This window comes from Pseudorasbora parva, chromosome 3, assembly GCF_024679245.1.
Source record: "Pseudorasbora parva isolate DD20220531a chromosome 3, ASM2467924v1, whole genome shotgun sequence".
Lineage (NCBI taxonomy): Eukaryota > Metazoa > Chordata > Actinopteri > Cypriniformes > Gobionidae > Pseudorasbora > Pseudorasbora parva.
The window spans coordinates 41,909,014-41,921,997 of record NC_090174.1 but is presented as its reverse complement, the minus strand read 5'-3'; the positions used below and the strand labels follow the sequence as shown (position 1 = coordinate 41,921,997).

General features: G+C 38.3%; 1 long non-coding RNA gene across 1 annotated transcript in view; it reads right to left on the bottom strand.

Moving 5' to 3' along the window:
* LOC137071180 (uncharacterized) overlaps positions 1 to 10,890 on the bottom strand; it is a 157,171-nt gene extending 146,281 nt beyond the window's left edge. Inside the window, exons 1-2 of the long non-coding RNA XR_010904394.1 lie at positions 10,485 to 10,890; positions 8,705 to 8,776 (exon numbers count right to left, since the gene is read on the bottom strand). This is a non-coding gene — a long non-coding RNA (uncharacterized lncRNA). The remainder of the gene's footprint in view (positions 1 to 8,704; positions 8,777 to 10,484) is intronic.
* Positions 10,891 to 12,984: the final 2,094 nt, after the last annotated feature.

The following is a 12,984-nucleotide window of genomic DNA, read 5'->3' as shown; positions in this document are numbered from 1 at the left end:
CCAACTTCTACCTGAACCCATAATAAAAAGTAATACCTTAAATAATATCAATATAAAAGTGTTCAGTTCAGAGGTGACCTAAAGCTTCAGTCATGAGCAGATATCATTAGCATAGAGGGCACTGGAAGAAACCTAAACGCTGGACAGTCTCACAGTCACAAATCGCATTTGCACAAAACAGATTTCAAAAAGTTTCTTATTCAGGTGAGTTACCTACACCAAAGAGAGATGTATCAAAACAGCGACTGGTTTGCGTGCTGCTGTTTTTAACTTCGTAGCCCAGGTTGGGTGTGAAGTGGAGTTGACAGTGCACGCTTCGGAGGGCTGAGCTGCTTAATGGATTTAGATACCAGGCGGCAGCATTAAGCCCATGTGCTCTCTCTTACTCTTGCCGGACTGATCTGGCTATGGTTAAGCTGAACAGGTTTGAGACCAGTTCTTTGACAGGCCCACCTGCATTCTCTTATACTATTTCTGCTGCCACTAGAAAAACACAGCCAGATGTCTTGGATCTCGGATGGCTCCAAAAGTGGGGTGGTTGGGGCTGTGTCTGTTGTTTTGACACTTGATCATTTCAGTGTGGTCTTTTCTGTTAATGTTATGTATTTATAATAGGGGTCAGTGCAAGGTTTTGTTATGCTGGAACTCCTCATGTACCGAACAAAAAGTAAACTAAAACAAGGCACTGCAGACTTATGCAATCAGTAATGTTATTGTGAATGACAAGAGGGTTGCATTGTGTGCGTGTGTGTGCACATATTAATGTATATTTGTTATTTATTTATTTTTAATCTATGGCCAAAATTGTTAAAAAAAACTTGGATAATTTAGAATTTAAGGTGTGTGAACTATATTTTATACACCATGCCATTTAGTGCATGACAATATTTCTCTGGTTTTAGTATTTATAGGTATGTGTTTGGGTAAAATTAACATTTTTGTTTTATTCTATAAACTACTGCCAACATTTTTCCCAAATTCCTAATAAAAATATTTAAACTTTTAATAAAGCATTTATTTGACGAAATAAATATTGTCCCAAAAAACATTAATATGCAAATTAGATAGTGTATGCATTGCCTAGAGTGGGAATGTATGGCTATGTTTACACACATATTGCTAAAATAAAATGGTATATCAAATTATTATGGATCTTTCATAACATTGAGAATCATCTTAATCTAAAGTTCGGTTAAAAAAAACTTGAAGCATGAAAATTGAAATTGAGAACACTGCTATGATGAGTTGCTCAGGTTGCTTAGCCTATCTGCACTTTACTAGAGCACGCTCAGTAATGTCAGAAGCACCTTCAGTGATTTGATTCTAGCACCGGGCCAGTGGAACACTCCATGGCTTCCATTTATGGCCTACACTCCATGGAAATTGAACTCATGACTTTGCTGCAGGGCATTGCTCTACTGTGTTTCAGCTACACAGAAGAATGAAGAAATTAGATGTAAAATAATTGTTTTATCTGTCCTTTCTTTTTTTGCAAAAGTTAACCTTCACAGTAATGTCAAACAGTGGGTCTGTTTGGTTGAACCTGTAATCTCAAACGGTCTTGAGATGGCTTCAAGATGTTCTATTTCAGTTACAGATATGAGGAATTTGTCAGCTGGTGTATATTTAGGTCACATTGTTTTATGTGCCCTGGCTCATTTCCCATTGGTTACCCACTCTAATCCTCCCCACTACAATGGTCATGCTCCCATCATGTGGCCTCCTTGTCCTTCCAGATACCTCACCATCATCACCCTTAACTACTACATCCATTTCATTCTCTTACTGTTTTTGCTCTTCTCTCCTCACTCACTATTTGGGATTTTTTTTTTTTTTTTTGATGTGATGATAAATGCAAAAGCAGTGATAAAAAGTTATATAAAAGACAAAAATAACATGCAAGAACAGACAGGATTCTGGTCAGTGCAAGAGGGGAGTGAAAGTTTACAGAGAAGAGTAACTCAGATTCAGTATCAACACTGATTACATCTTTCCGGGGACATACTGAGGAAACGGTCGAGCACTTCACAAAGGCAAGCTCACAATAGCAGACATAATTAATGAAAGCTTTTCTTTGTGATTTTATCATAATCGATTCACCTGCATCTACAACAATAAGTCCTTCCCATGTGCGATAAAACCATGTATAGGAAGTTAAGAACATTTGCAGGGCCTCAGTGTGGCGCAAGACTGAACTGAAAAAAGGTGACAACGCCAGGCTCCTTTCACTTCCTGCCCAGTCATTGGTAGGTTTAAATCTTGTACATTAGGATCTTATCAGCATGTGCTTCTCTTATCAATCTCCTATATTAAACAGAGCGCAGTTTTGTAGTTCAGAAGTCCGACTTTAATCTGAGAAAACTGTATTAGCCAAGATCCTGATTATGAAACATGGGGAAACACACCCGTACTAAAATTATGTGACATGTTTCTGTTATACGGTGTTCTCTTCATCTAAAATTATCTAAGTATTTTTATATTAGCCTGAGGTGTTTTACCTGAGTGAATGAAATAAAAAACAATTTTACACAAATCTCATTTTGTAATATCTCTTTAAAGAGGCTGCTCAGAGGAAACAACTCACGCAAAATGACTCAGACGATTGCAGTTACATTTCTGAAGCCATGTCTTCAGACATTTAAATGACTACAGACAGGAAGTACTATGAAATAATTTACTATAGATAAATAAGTAGCCCCGCATTTACCAGGTTCCCCAGACAACGCTCAATGAGTCATTCAACAAAGCCACACAACAAGGGCCAAAGGACAGCCTTTCTGATTTGAATAATGCTGATGTGATTTGAAAGTGATGGCATTGTGATTTAAACAGGATTCTTGTATTCTGTCTAACTAAGCCACCAGACACTGGCTATCTGTCAACAGAATAAGGGTTTAGTGAAGACTTCAAGAGTTCACACATCTTCATATCTGACACACACGGTTGACACAGTGCACTTTGCCAACAACCACAAGATTAAAGCTTAAAAGGCTTTAAAAGATTAACACAACAGCAGTCTGACGATGTTTAGCCTGTCATCAGTTTTGAAACAGACTGTTAGCTCATTCGCGCTGATGAAACAGTGAAACACTGTGACGTGTTTAACTCTACACTCATTAATTCTGTCTACCGGTATAGCCTACAGGTAAATATGGATGAATAATAATATCAAGAGCTCTCGCATCATAGGTTATTTATTCTGATGTAGAAACATTTTGGCATAAATGTTCTTTAAAACTGAATCAAGAGCCCTAGGGTTCTATATAGAATCCAATTGAGCCTTTCCCCCTAAGAGTATGCTTCAAATTACACCAAATATATAGCTAGCCTAGGGCTGGGAGAGAGAAGGGGGAAAAAAAATGCACCTAACTATCATGATTTTAATAATATACTCCAGAATCGATATTAATTAACATTAAATTGTTTTATTTGTCTTGCTTATAGGCGATGCGGACTACAACAGAGGGTGAAATGAGTCATCTATGCAAGAAAAATTACATCATGTGACGCAAGCAGACCAGACGAGAGAAGTGATGTGGGACTACCCAGCACTTCTAGGAAAGCAAACCACATTCTTTATTTCCGCATACATTGATTTATTTGTGGCGGGACATCACAATATCCAAATTGACCACCACATATAGATTTAAACTGTTCTGAAAATGATTCGAGGTATGGGTAGAAGCGTCTGGTCTCACTTCATAAATATTAATATAGAAGGCCTAATGAAAGGCCCTCCAGCTACTCATACGGTTAGCGTCAGATATCAATGCTGAGAGAGATAGAGTAGTCTATAAGACAATAGAGCTGTGCAATAAATTTTTTAAAGACTGTGATCTCAAATCAAAGACCCATGCGATACCCACAACAATTTATCTGTCTAAACGTTTTTTTTTTGTTTTGTTTTTGGGGGGGGGACAACGCATCACTCAAATCTGTGTTGGCGCTGCTGATGATCCAGAGAGAGCAGTTGTCATTAATTCAACCTCATAATATCCTATGCTATCATTATTTCTGCGATATAAAAGTTCAAATTATCTCAAGTAAAGAGATAAAAGTGTCTAGTTCAGATATAAACAATGATGTATAAGGTATAGCGATCAAAACATTCGCCTTTTGAAAATGCTGCTAAAAATAACGACTGCATAGTTTGTATTGTTTCGCCACCGTTAAAAGAAATGTTTTTCTCTGAATCATTCATTCAAGAGCATGTAGTACTACAGGCGAATGTATGATGCTTCTGAACTAAAACTCAAATGTGATGATTTGTTTTTGTAAATACAACTAATATTATACATCATGTTTTCTGTATAATGCATGGTTCAACTTATTAAAAATATATATATATTTGCAATATTAAGTCGCAATACTTGTTGAATCGCAATTCTTAAAAATCACAATACATATCGTATTGGTTATTGTGATATCGAATGGGGGATGGGTGTATCATCCCAGGCCAAATTGTTTTCCTCACAAGCAATTAAATGTATTTCTTTAACAAATTAACTGTTGTGTTTATCAATAAGTGGGTTAACTGAAATAACATCAGTTTAAATACATCAGTGCACTTTATTAAATACCCATAATATTAAAAAGCATACATTTATTTATGTTATTTATTAAAATGACAGATATGACCCCGAAAACAGTGTGCATTTCTAAGCAAAATGCTCTAGTGCAATATGACCAACCATATATAAAAGTAGTTTGTCTCTCTATATTAAGTAAATATTAGCCCAATATTATCAAATTACTTCTCTTGAGCACAATTTACAGCACTCCAAAAATACCCAGGAGAATAAATAAATAAGCAGAGAAATGGATATATAAATAGGAGGGTTGATCTGCCATTGTGTGGTATCGAGAGGGCTTCCTTCTCAACACCTGCAGAGAAAAAGGAGGACACAGGCAGTCGGGAGAGAGGTGGAGAGGCGAGCAGGACAAAGGAGAGGAGGGATAGAACAATGGCAAGGCCGGCCAGTGGAACTGCAGCGAGACAGAGAGTCTGCTGGCCGCGACAGCCGCCCTGCCCCGGGGGCAGCCAAAAGAGCCACACAGGAAGAGGCTTCACTCCTCTGTCCAGAACACACGACAGGGAAAGAACAATAGGGAGGAGATCCCCTCCAGAGAGAAAGCATTTGATGACTGAGTCTATCTGAGGTCTATAGAGAAACACAAGGTTAAAGTGCAATAAGGGACAGTGAATGTAGATTATTGCATGCAGCAAAGGATGGCCGTATTCTTTCAGTTCTATCTGGAACAAATAAAAGCACTAATTGGCATGTTCGGTCATTTAGTTTTAGGACCAGACTTATAAAATAGGGCTAATTAGCTATTTTTAAAAAGCGTCAATGGGAGTGGAAAGCTCTGTGCATGAGCTACTGATGACGTGCAAATTAAAGAACACAGACAAGCCAGATTACTTCCCAAATGATCGGTCTACCAAGAGCAGTGCAAATTAGCGTCTGATTTAAGACATGGTTTTAATTTACTGGTGTTAATGCTGCAAACACCAGTAAATTGACTAGTGCAAACCCTATGGTGCGTTTAAGTCCTCCTGGGATTTACGAGATGAGAAGTCGCGTTTACGACATCATATGCATTCAAGTCTCTTTGGTCGGAGCAAAATGGCGGCGTACCTTCTTTTAATAAATTGCACGAAATACCGCAAGGTTTTGCTAACTGTGCTTAGAAGAAAAAAAATCAGGTGAGGTTTAATCTTTTAAGTTTGTTAATTAATCTACAAAGCCATTGGTAACTGTATTGTTATATATTAGGCAATGTTTTTTACAATGCTAGCTTACTTTGTTGTAAATGACAAAGCCTGACAGTGTCACTGATAAATACCCGTTATATTTTACTACAGACGTTGCTTCCATTGATTCCGCCATGTTTCTCACTGATATGCCCCCGACTCGTACAGATCAGGGCTTCAAGAAAATCCACGAACTTCCCAATGGTATTTACAACTTCGTGGTGGCGTTCATGTGCATTAAATTTGAAATACAAATATGATCTTTAAGACAGGACTTGAATGCACCATTAGTAGATCACATTAATTCATTTAAATACTCTCTGTGGCAAGCAGCGGGGCGAGGGGCCGCGAGAGCGGGCCGGTGGCGAGTGATAATGAGTACCAGCTACGCGACACACCGGTCTCGTCTCGCAGCCAAGGGACAGGAGCATAAAAGGAGGAGCGAAGGCAGCGGAAGACGAGAGAGGACCAGGCCTTGATTTTAATTTATGTTTTGTTTACGTTTTATTATGTGTGTGGGCAGTCGCCCGTGAGGGGCTGCCCGCGTTTTATTATGTGTGTGTATGGGCGGGCAGTCGTTTGTTTATTTAATTTGAAATTAAAGTTGTTAAACGGTCTTCCTTGCATCTACGAACCCCGTTACACTCTCCTCCCATAAATGTTTGTGTCTAAAGGGAAACTCCTAAAAATGTCAGCTACAAAAAAAAATGTCCAAGCCTTTTCAGCACTAATATTTCACTGGTGTCTTAAATCCTTACAGTAGTTTTTTAACACCAACAGAGGATTTGCATCGATGCAAGTTGTTAATAAATCTGGCAAAAATGAAAATTCTGTCATCATTTACACCCTCAAGCTGTTCCAAACCTGTATGAATGTATTTCTTCTGCTGAGCACAAAATAATTTATTTTAAATTACATTATTCAAAATATCTTCTTTTGTGTTCTGCATAAGAAAGAAATTCATACAGGTTTGGAACAGCTTGAGGGTGTAAATGATGACAATTTTCATTTAAGTTTAAAAGTATATTTTTTGCTTAAGCAAAATCAATTTGTCACAATAGTCTTTTTTTCTAAGCCTGAAGATATAACAGCACGTACTGAAATTATAGGTGCATAATAGAAGACTGGAGAACAATGTTTCTTTAATAAAATGTTCTCTCTCAAGATTCTGAGGCATTTTGTATAAGTGTGACAGTGGTGTTTTTAGTGTCTCCTCAAAAGCCATTTAGAGGGGGGGGGGGGGATATACAATATAAAAATAATAATAAAATGCAAGGTCCAATAGAGTGTAAAGCATACATTTTCTAAAATAACACTTACAACACTAGCAGATACACAGGATTTTCAATTAAATATGCCTAATGCAATAAAATTAGACACATCGTTCAAAAGTTTGAGGTCGGATAAAAATAATTTGATAATAATAAAAAATGTTACTGACCACAAACATTTTGAATAGTATATGGGACTTTAGAATGTAATGAACTCTGAGTAATTAGTGTATGTGTATCACTTAATCATTTAAATTAGTTTAAACTGTTTACTTTGTTCTCAAACATCTTCTTGGACACGTTTTTATTTTTATTTTCAATGCAAAAATTTCATTTATCGACTGCAAAAAACAACAAATCATCACTTTTGATGGATATGTGTGAACAGGAAATTGCAGAAATGACTGAAATGTCCCAAATATTTTGCTTGGGATGTGAACTTTGCATCAACACGAGTCAGCAGAGCTGGTCTCGAGTGACGTTGGGGCTGTAGGGGTCGGATGCAATTTACTCCATTGACGTACTACATATACGCACAAATGTAGACATACACATACAAACAAAAACAAAGAATTGATTCATCCATTGGTAACAATGGGCTTTTCATCAACATTGTGAGACATCTCTCACTCAGCGCCATCTAGACTTGAAGTGACTTACTAATAAAGTATGTGCTCTAAGGAAACAGAAAAGCATATCCGCATGCATAGCGGAAAGCAGTCTGAACACACTACTTAACGCCTTCCACACATGTAATCCCTTCTTTCCTGTAAAGCAACCATTTCTCATCCTGCTTGACGTCTGTTGGATGACCACGGTGTAGTGGATGTTTCCCTATTACCACTTTCATTATAGGTTATTTGATGCCAATAGAGGAACCTGGTCACAATGAGCATTAAATGAGCATTCGCGCGTAGAGAATCTAGCTGAGCTGGGCTGGTGACATGACAGAAACGAGACTTCTTACTATTCAGCTGAGGAAAAACGCGTACAGAAGCGTCTGAGTGATGACGTTGAAAAGCTGCCTGGTTCTGCTTTTGTGACAACCACATTTGTTTCAGAAGACATTAATGGAATCACTTTTATAAAGTATGTAGCTTTATCTAAGGCAAGGCAAGTTTATTTGTATAGCACATTTCATACCCAATGGCAATTCAGAGTGCTTTACATAGAAAGTAATAAAAATAGTGATAATCTAAAACAAAAATAGCCGATGACATGCCAACTCAAGAATTACTTTGAATGTTACATTACATCGAAGGGTATACAGTATAAATGGGGGGGGGGGGGAGAGACACCTGCACTGAAATGATGTGTGCATGCAGAAATCCATTAAACCCCGGAGGACGTTATGCGTGTCGTTTCCTCAACACTACATTTCCCAAAATCCTTCCTGGCTCCCACCTGTCCTGCACACGTTTCACCATTACCTGCAGTCAATAAACTTCATCAGCTGGTCTACAACTAAACCCTTGAAACACTATTCCCTACGTTAGTCCACTTGAAGGAGTGAATAAAAACAAGTGAGTGAATTTATACACTCAGCCAGTTATACACGCATTATTGCTGTGCAATGTAGGACAGGCTATGGTTTCAGAAACCCCTACAAATGTCTGTCCCCTCAAATAACGCAGATTATTTAAGATTCAGTTTAAGACTACCTAATGTACTTCACTACCTCCGTGATTGTCTCCATGTCTCCATCTCCTTGGATTCCATCACCAGTTTCCCTTGTGTTCGCTTCATAAACCTGTAAGAGAAGGATACATAACCTTAATCCTTTGAAGACAGCAACATTCTGGTGTGTGTGTATGTGTGTATGTGTGTGTGTGTGTGTTGCAACTCACCTGGGGTCCGTTCTTCGTACCTCGCTTAATACATCCGAGATGATTTGACATATCCCAGATTTTCTAATCCTGATAACTTTTGCTATTTGGTTTTTCAAACAAATTTGCGGATTAGATTAAAATATCTGGATTAATTTATCTAAGATTACTGCACGTTCTTGTGTTCCCTGCAAAGGGCAGAACATCGATACTCGAACCACAATACAATGATCGGCTGGTGTCAAGACAATGTAATGACATCATACAATTAAAAAAAGCCATCTGCATCTTTTGCGGTGCATCCAGCCACTCCCATAATATCCGTCATCACTCATGCACGACCACTGAACATAGATCCATGTGCACGACGCAGAGTAACTGTACAACCTGCAATCTCTCCATCCGTCTATAGTATTATACACACCTTTTACACAACATTATAATATTATTTTCAAATAAACTATTATTATTATTTAAAATTATTATTGCCCCTGGTTCAGTAAGGAACTCTTGTAATAAAGTAGCAGTGGCTGAGACAGATTTTAAGTATCACCTCAAGATGCAATCTAATCCCGTTAACATTAAATAAGCCTGCTTCAGAGCAGGTTTAAGCTATGGACCTGTTGCTATGACATCATGTCCAAAATGAGCATGGAAAAACCAAACAATCTGAGATCATGCCAAATCTTCAACAATCAAATCCAGCTAACTGAGTTAGCGAGGTACAAAGAACGGCCCCCTGGCCCTGATCTTCTCATCAGCTGATTTCTACTGAAATATTCACCTTGCTTGCACACTGAAGCTAGTAAATAAACTACTTAATTTGGATCTCTCTGCAAGTCTGTTCCCTGACCTGACAATACCCTGAATAGGTTAAACTGTTGGAAATGGACAGGCTAGTTACAAACTCAACCTGAAATCCCTTTTAGGTAATTGAATTGGTTATCAGATGCAGTGAACAGTCACCTCAGTAAAAAAGGTAGACCCCAAGTGTCTGACATTCACTACAACTGGGATTACTGAGTATTTCTGGCAATTTAAAAAATGTGGGGACTAATAAAAAAGTATAAATTTACAAATATTTATAAAAAGAAAACAGCCAAGCAACAGCTGTTAATAAATAAAAACAGATACACTTTATTTAAAAATGACAAACATATAAACTTAACTTAATTTAATGTGGCTTAAAAGCCTATCAGTGTCCTGTAGTGTAGTGGGACACTGTCAAGCTTTGTTATTATTATTCACTTTTTTAAAGTAATCATCATAAATTATATTAATTATAAATTAATTCAAAAGATTAAACAATACATAAATCCATAGATAACACTCATCTCTGTGTGTGCCATAACTGTCTAAAACTCACCGCTAGCCTAGCTTAGCACAAAGTTTGGAGGTAAACGGCTCCACCTAGCCTCTAATAAGTTAGATAAAGACCTTTACCATCAGTCTTTGTGCTAAGCTAGGCTAGCGATGGGTGTCAGAAAATGTTGGCATTATTTTGTCAATTATTGACAATAAGTGACCAAATAAAGCCAACATTTTCCTATTTACGTGTTGTGATGTGTATAAGTTAGTCATTGTTACAGTTAACATTAGTCCTCTAAAAATATAATGGAACACTTAACGTACCGCAGGTGATCCACTTTTTTGTCCTGTCTGTAGGCCTACTATCGATGGGATATGGCCGTATCCTTTAGCACACGTTTCATGGTCCGTGTGGCAAATTATTATTATTTTCCAAAATAGTCATCCGCAGTAAATGTTCAGAGTACGTTAAACACGATGGTAATTGATGATGCCTACAGGTGTGTTTGGATCCAGAGCAAGTAGCCAGATTCATCACGTCAGCGTTTGGGGTCTCCCGTTTATTGTCACAGCGAACACCCATGATTGTAAATTATAAATTTACTATCTAGTAATCGATGACTCTCTTACTCCAGAGAGCAAACTCTGCTCCTCATGGGGTGTTCACACCAAACGCGAATGAAGCAAATTAATCACGCTATTCGTGAGTAGTTGGACGTGTGAACATTTGAGCTTCACCCTTCACCGCGCGGGGCTTCTCGTATGAGCAAATCACTCCGCAGAGGTAGTAGTGCTTCGCCTTCTGAGAATATAGTTCCCAGTATGAATCGTATGAATGCACGTGACGTCAAAACCAGGCCCGGCGCCAGAGAGGGGGTAAGTTAGGGGGAGAGAGGCTTGTCTGAACCCAATGGACATCGCTGTTCCGAGCTTGATACGGACTTGATAATAACGTGCAATTTTCTCACTCAAACCACACCTGCTGCTGCTTCTGCTTGTACATGGAAAAGGTGTCCATAACTGCTGTAATCCTCCGTAAGAATTTGTAATAATAGCATATTACTAGCGAAAAGGAGCTACCAAATAATCCAGTAAGTAATTTAATAAAAAAATAATTAAATATCGACATGAAATATCAATTCAAAATAACCTATATGCAAAGCTGAATAAAACGCTTTTACCCGCTGTCACGGTGCTTGATGCCCAAGGGAACGTCTGCCAATTCCATGCAGTTAACATAATTGGTATAAATTAAAATTACCTTTAACATTTAAAAACAGACATGTTAAAATTTCACAGCTTTGGTGTATTCTAAAAAAACTGACTCAATAACGCACAAATTGGAATTTGAACATTAAAAAAAAAAAGTCATTTTAATTCATAAAATTATACGTTTCAACCACTTGGTGGAATTGGCAGACGTTCCCTTGGGCATCAAGCGCCGTGATCACGAGTAAAAACGTGCAGATAATGCATGTAGGTGATTTTGGATTGCCATTTCATGTTGATATACAATGGTTACACACTTAAAACTGATCGTAGTGTTTATATCTTTGTAAAACTGGCCAATCTATAGAACAACGGCAAGGAAAAATTGATTGAACTCCGAGAGCCCCGCTGTGTTGTGGCTCGTTTCCGTTGTGTTGTGGTTTATTTCCGTTGTGTTGTGGCGATTTCGTTGTGTTGCGCCTTTTTTCCTTTTTTTTGTGGTTTAAATTAGTATGGCTGCACTACTGGGTCACCTCGCCTGGGTGAGTAATGTAGCCAATCACACTCTGTGTATCAGAAATCTTTTTTTTTTTACAACACTGACAAAGATCGTTTTTTTTTCAGTGCACGTGCAGTCAGGGTTGCCAAGTTTTTACAACAAAACCCGCCAACTACTAGCCCTAAACAATAGCTTCTCGAGAGGTTCTTCGGAAAAAAATGGTGTTTGGGGGGTAAAATGTGTGTTATTTTGGCAAGGTTGCTTGATAAAATTCGCACTCATGGGTCTATATCATAGACCGTAAAAAAATATAATATCTATAGCTGTGTCCCAAAGTCAAGGGTGCGCACTTCGAAGGCCATGCACTTCGAAGGCCAGACCAGGCCACGCCTTCAAAGTGCACGAAGTGCACGAAGGGCGAACCGAGGGACAGGGTTGCCAGGTCTGATTAATAAAACCCCTCCAATTGTTATTCAAAAGTATCGGAATCACAGCCAGAATGGGCCAAAATATCCCAAAATGCGGGGCGCGGGCAGTAGAAATATTGCTTAAGTAAAGACAACTTAACCTGTGGACTATAGGCTACAAACACCTCAAAGCAACAGTAGCCTAAATGCAGCCCCATTCCAGACTTGGCAACAATGAACCAAAGCGCCGTTAATGGACTAGCAGGTTCTGACAACTGACAGCGGACGTTCGTGAGGAGATTTTAAAAAGAGAAATGGAGCATATACTACTTATATATATATATATACTTTTTGTTGAGCTTTCTATTGGGTTTTGACATGCTTCAAAGCCTGCGACGATGGGCTGGACCATAAGCATGTAAATCTGTAGCCGGTTAAATATCGCAAATTGCAAATATTAGTTAACAGTTTATTTCTTATGTTAAATGTAACGTTACAATATATTTTAAACATTTAGCCTATACGTCCAAGTTTTTTTTTAAGTTGGCCTACTTATTTTTATTCAACTCATCATCTCAGATGCATTTTTTATGGCATGCCATGCAGCCGTCGACCGATTCGGCCCCGCAAAGCTGCGGACAGTGGAAATATGCACTCGTCATCCCAGAAGATGATGTCCCGCTCAGGCCTTACCAGAGTCTCTATTGTG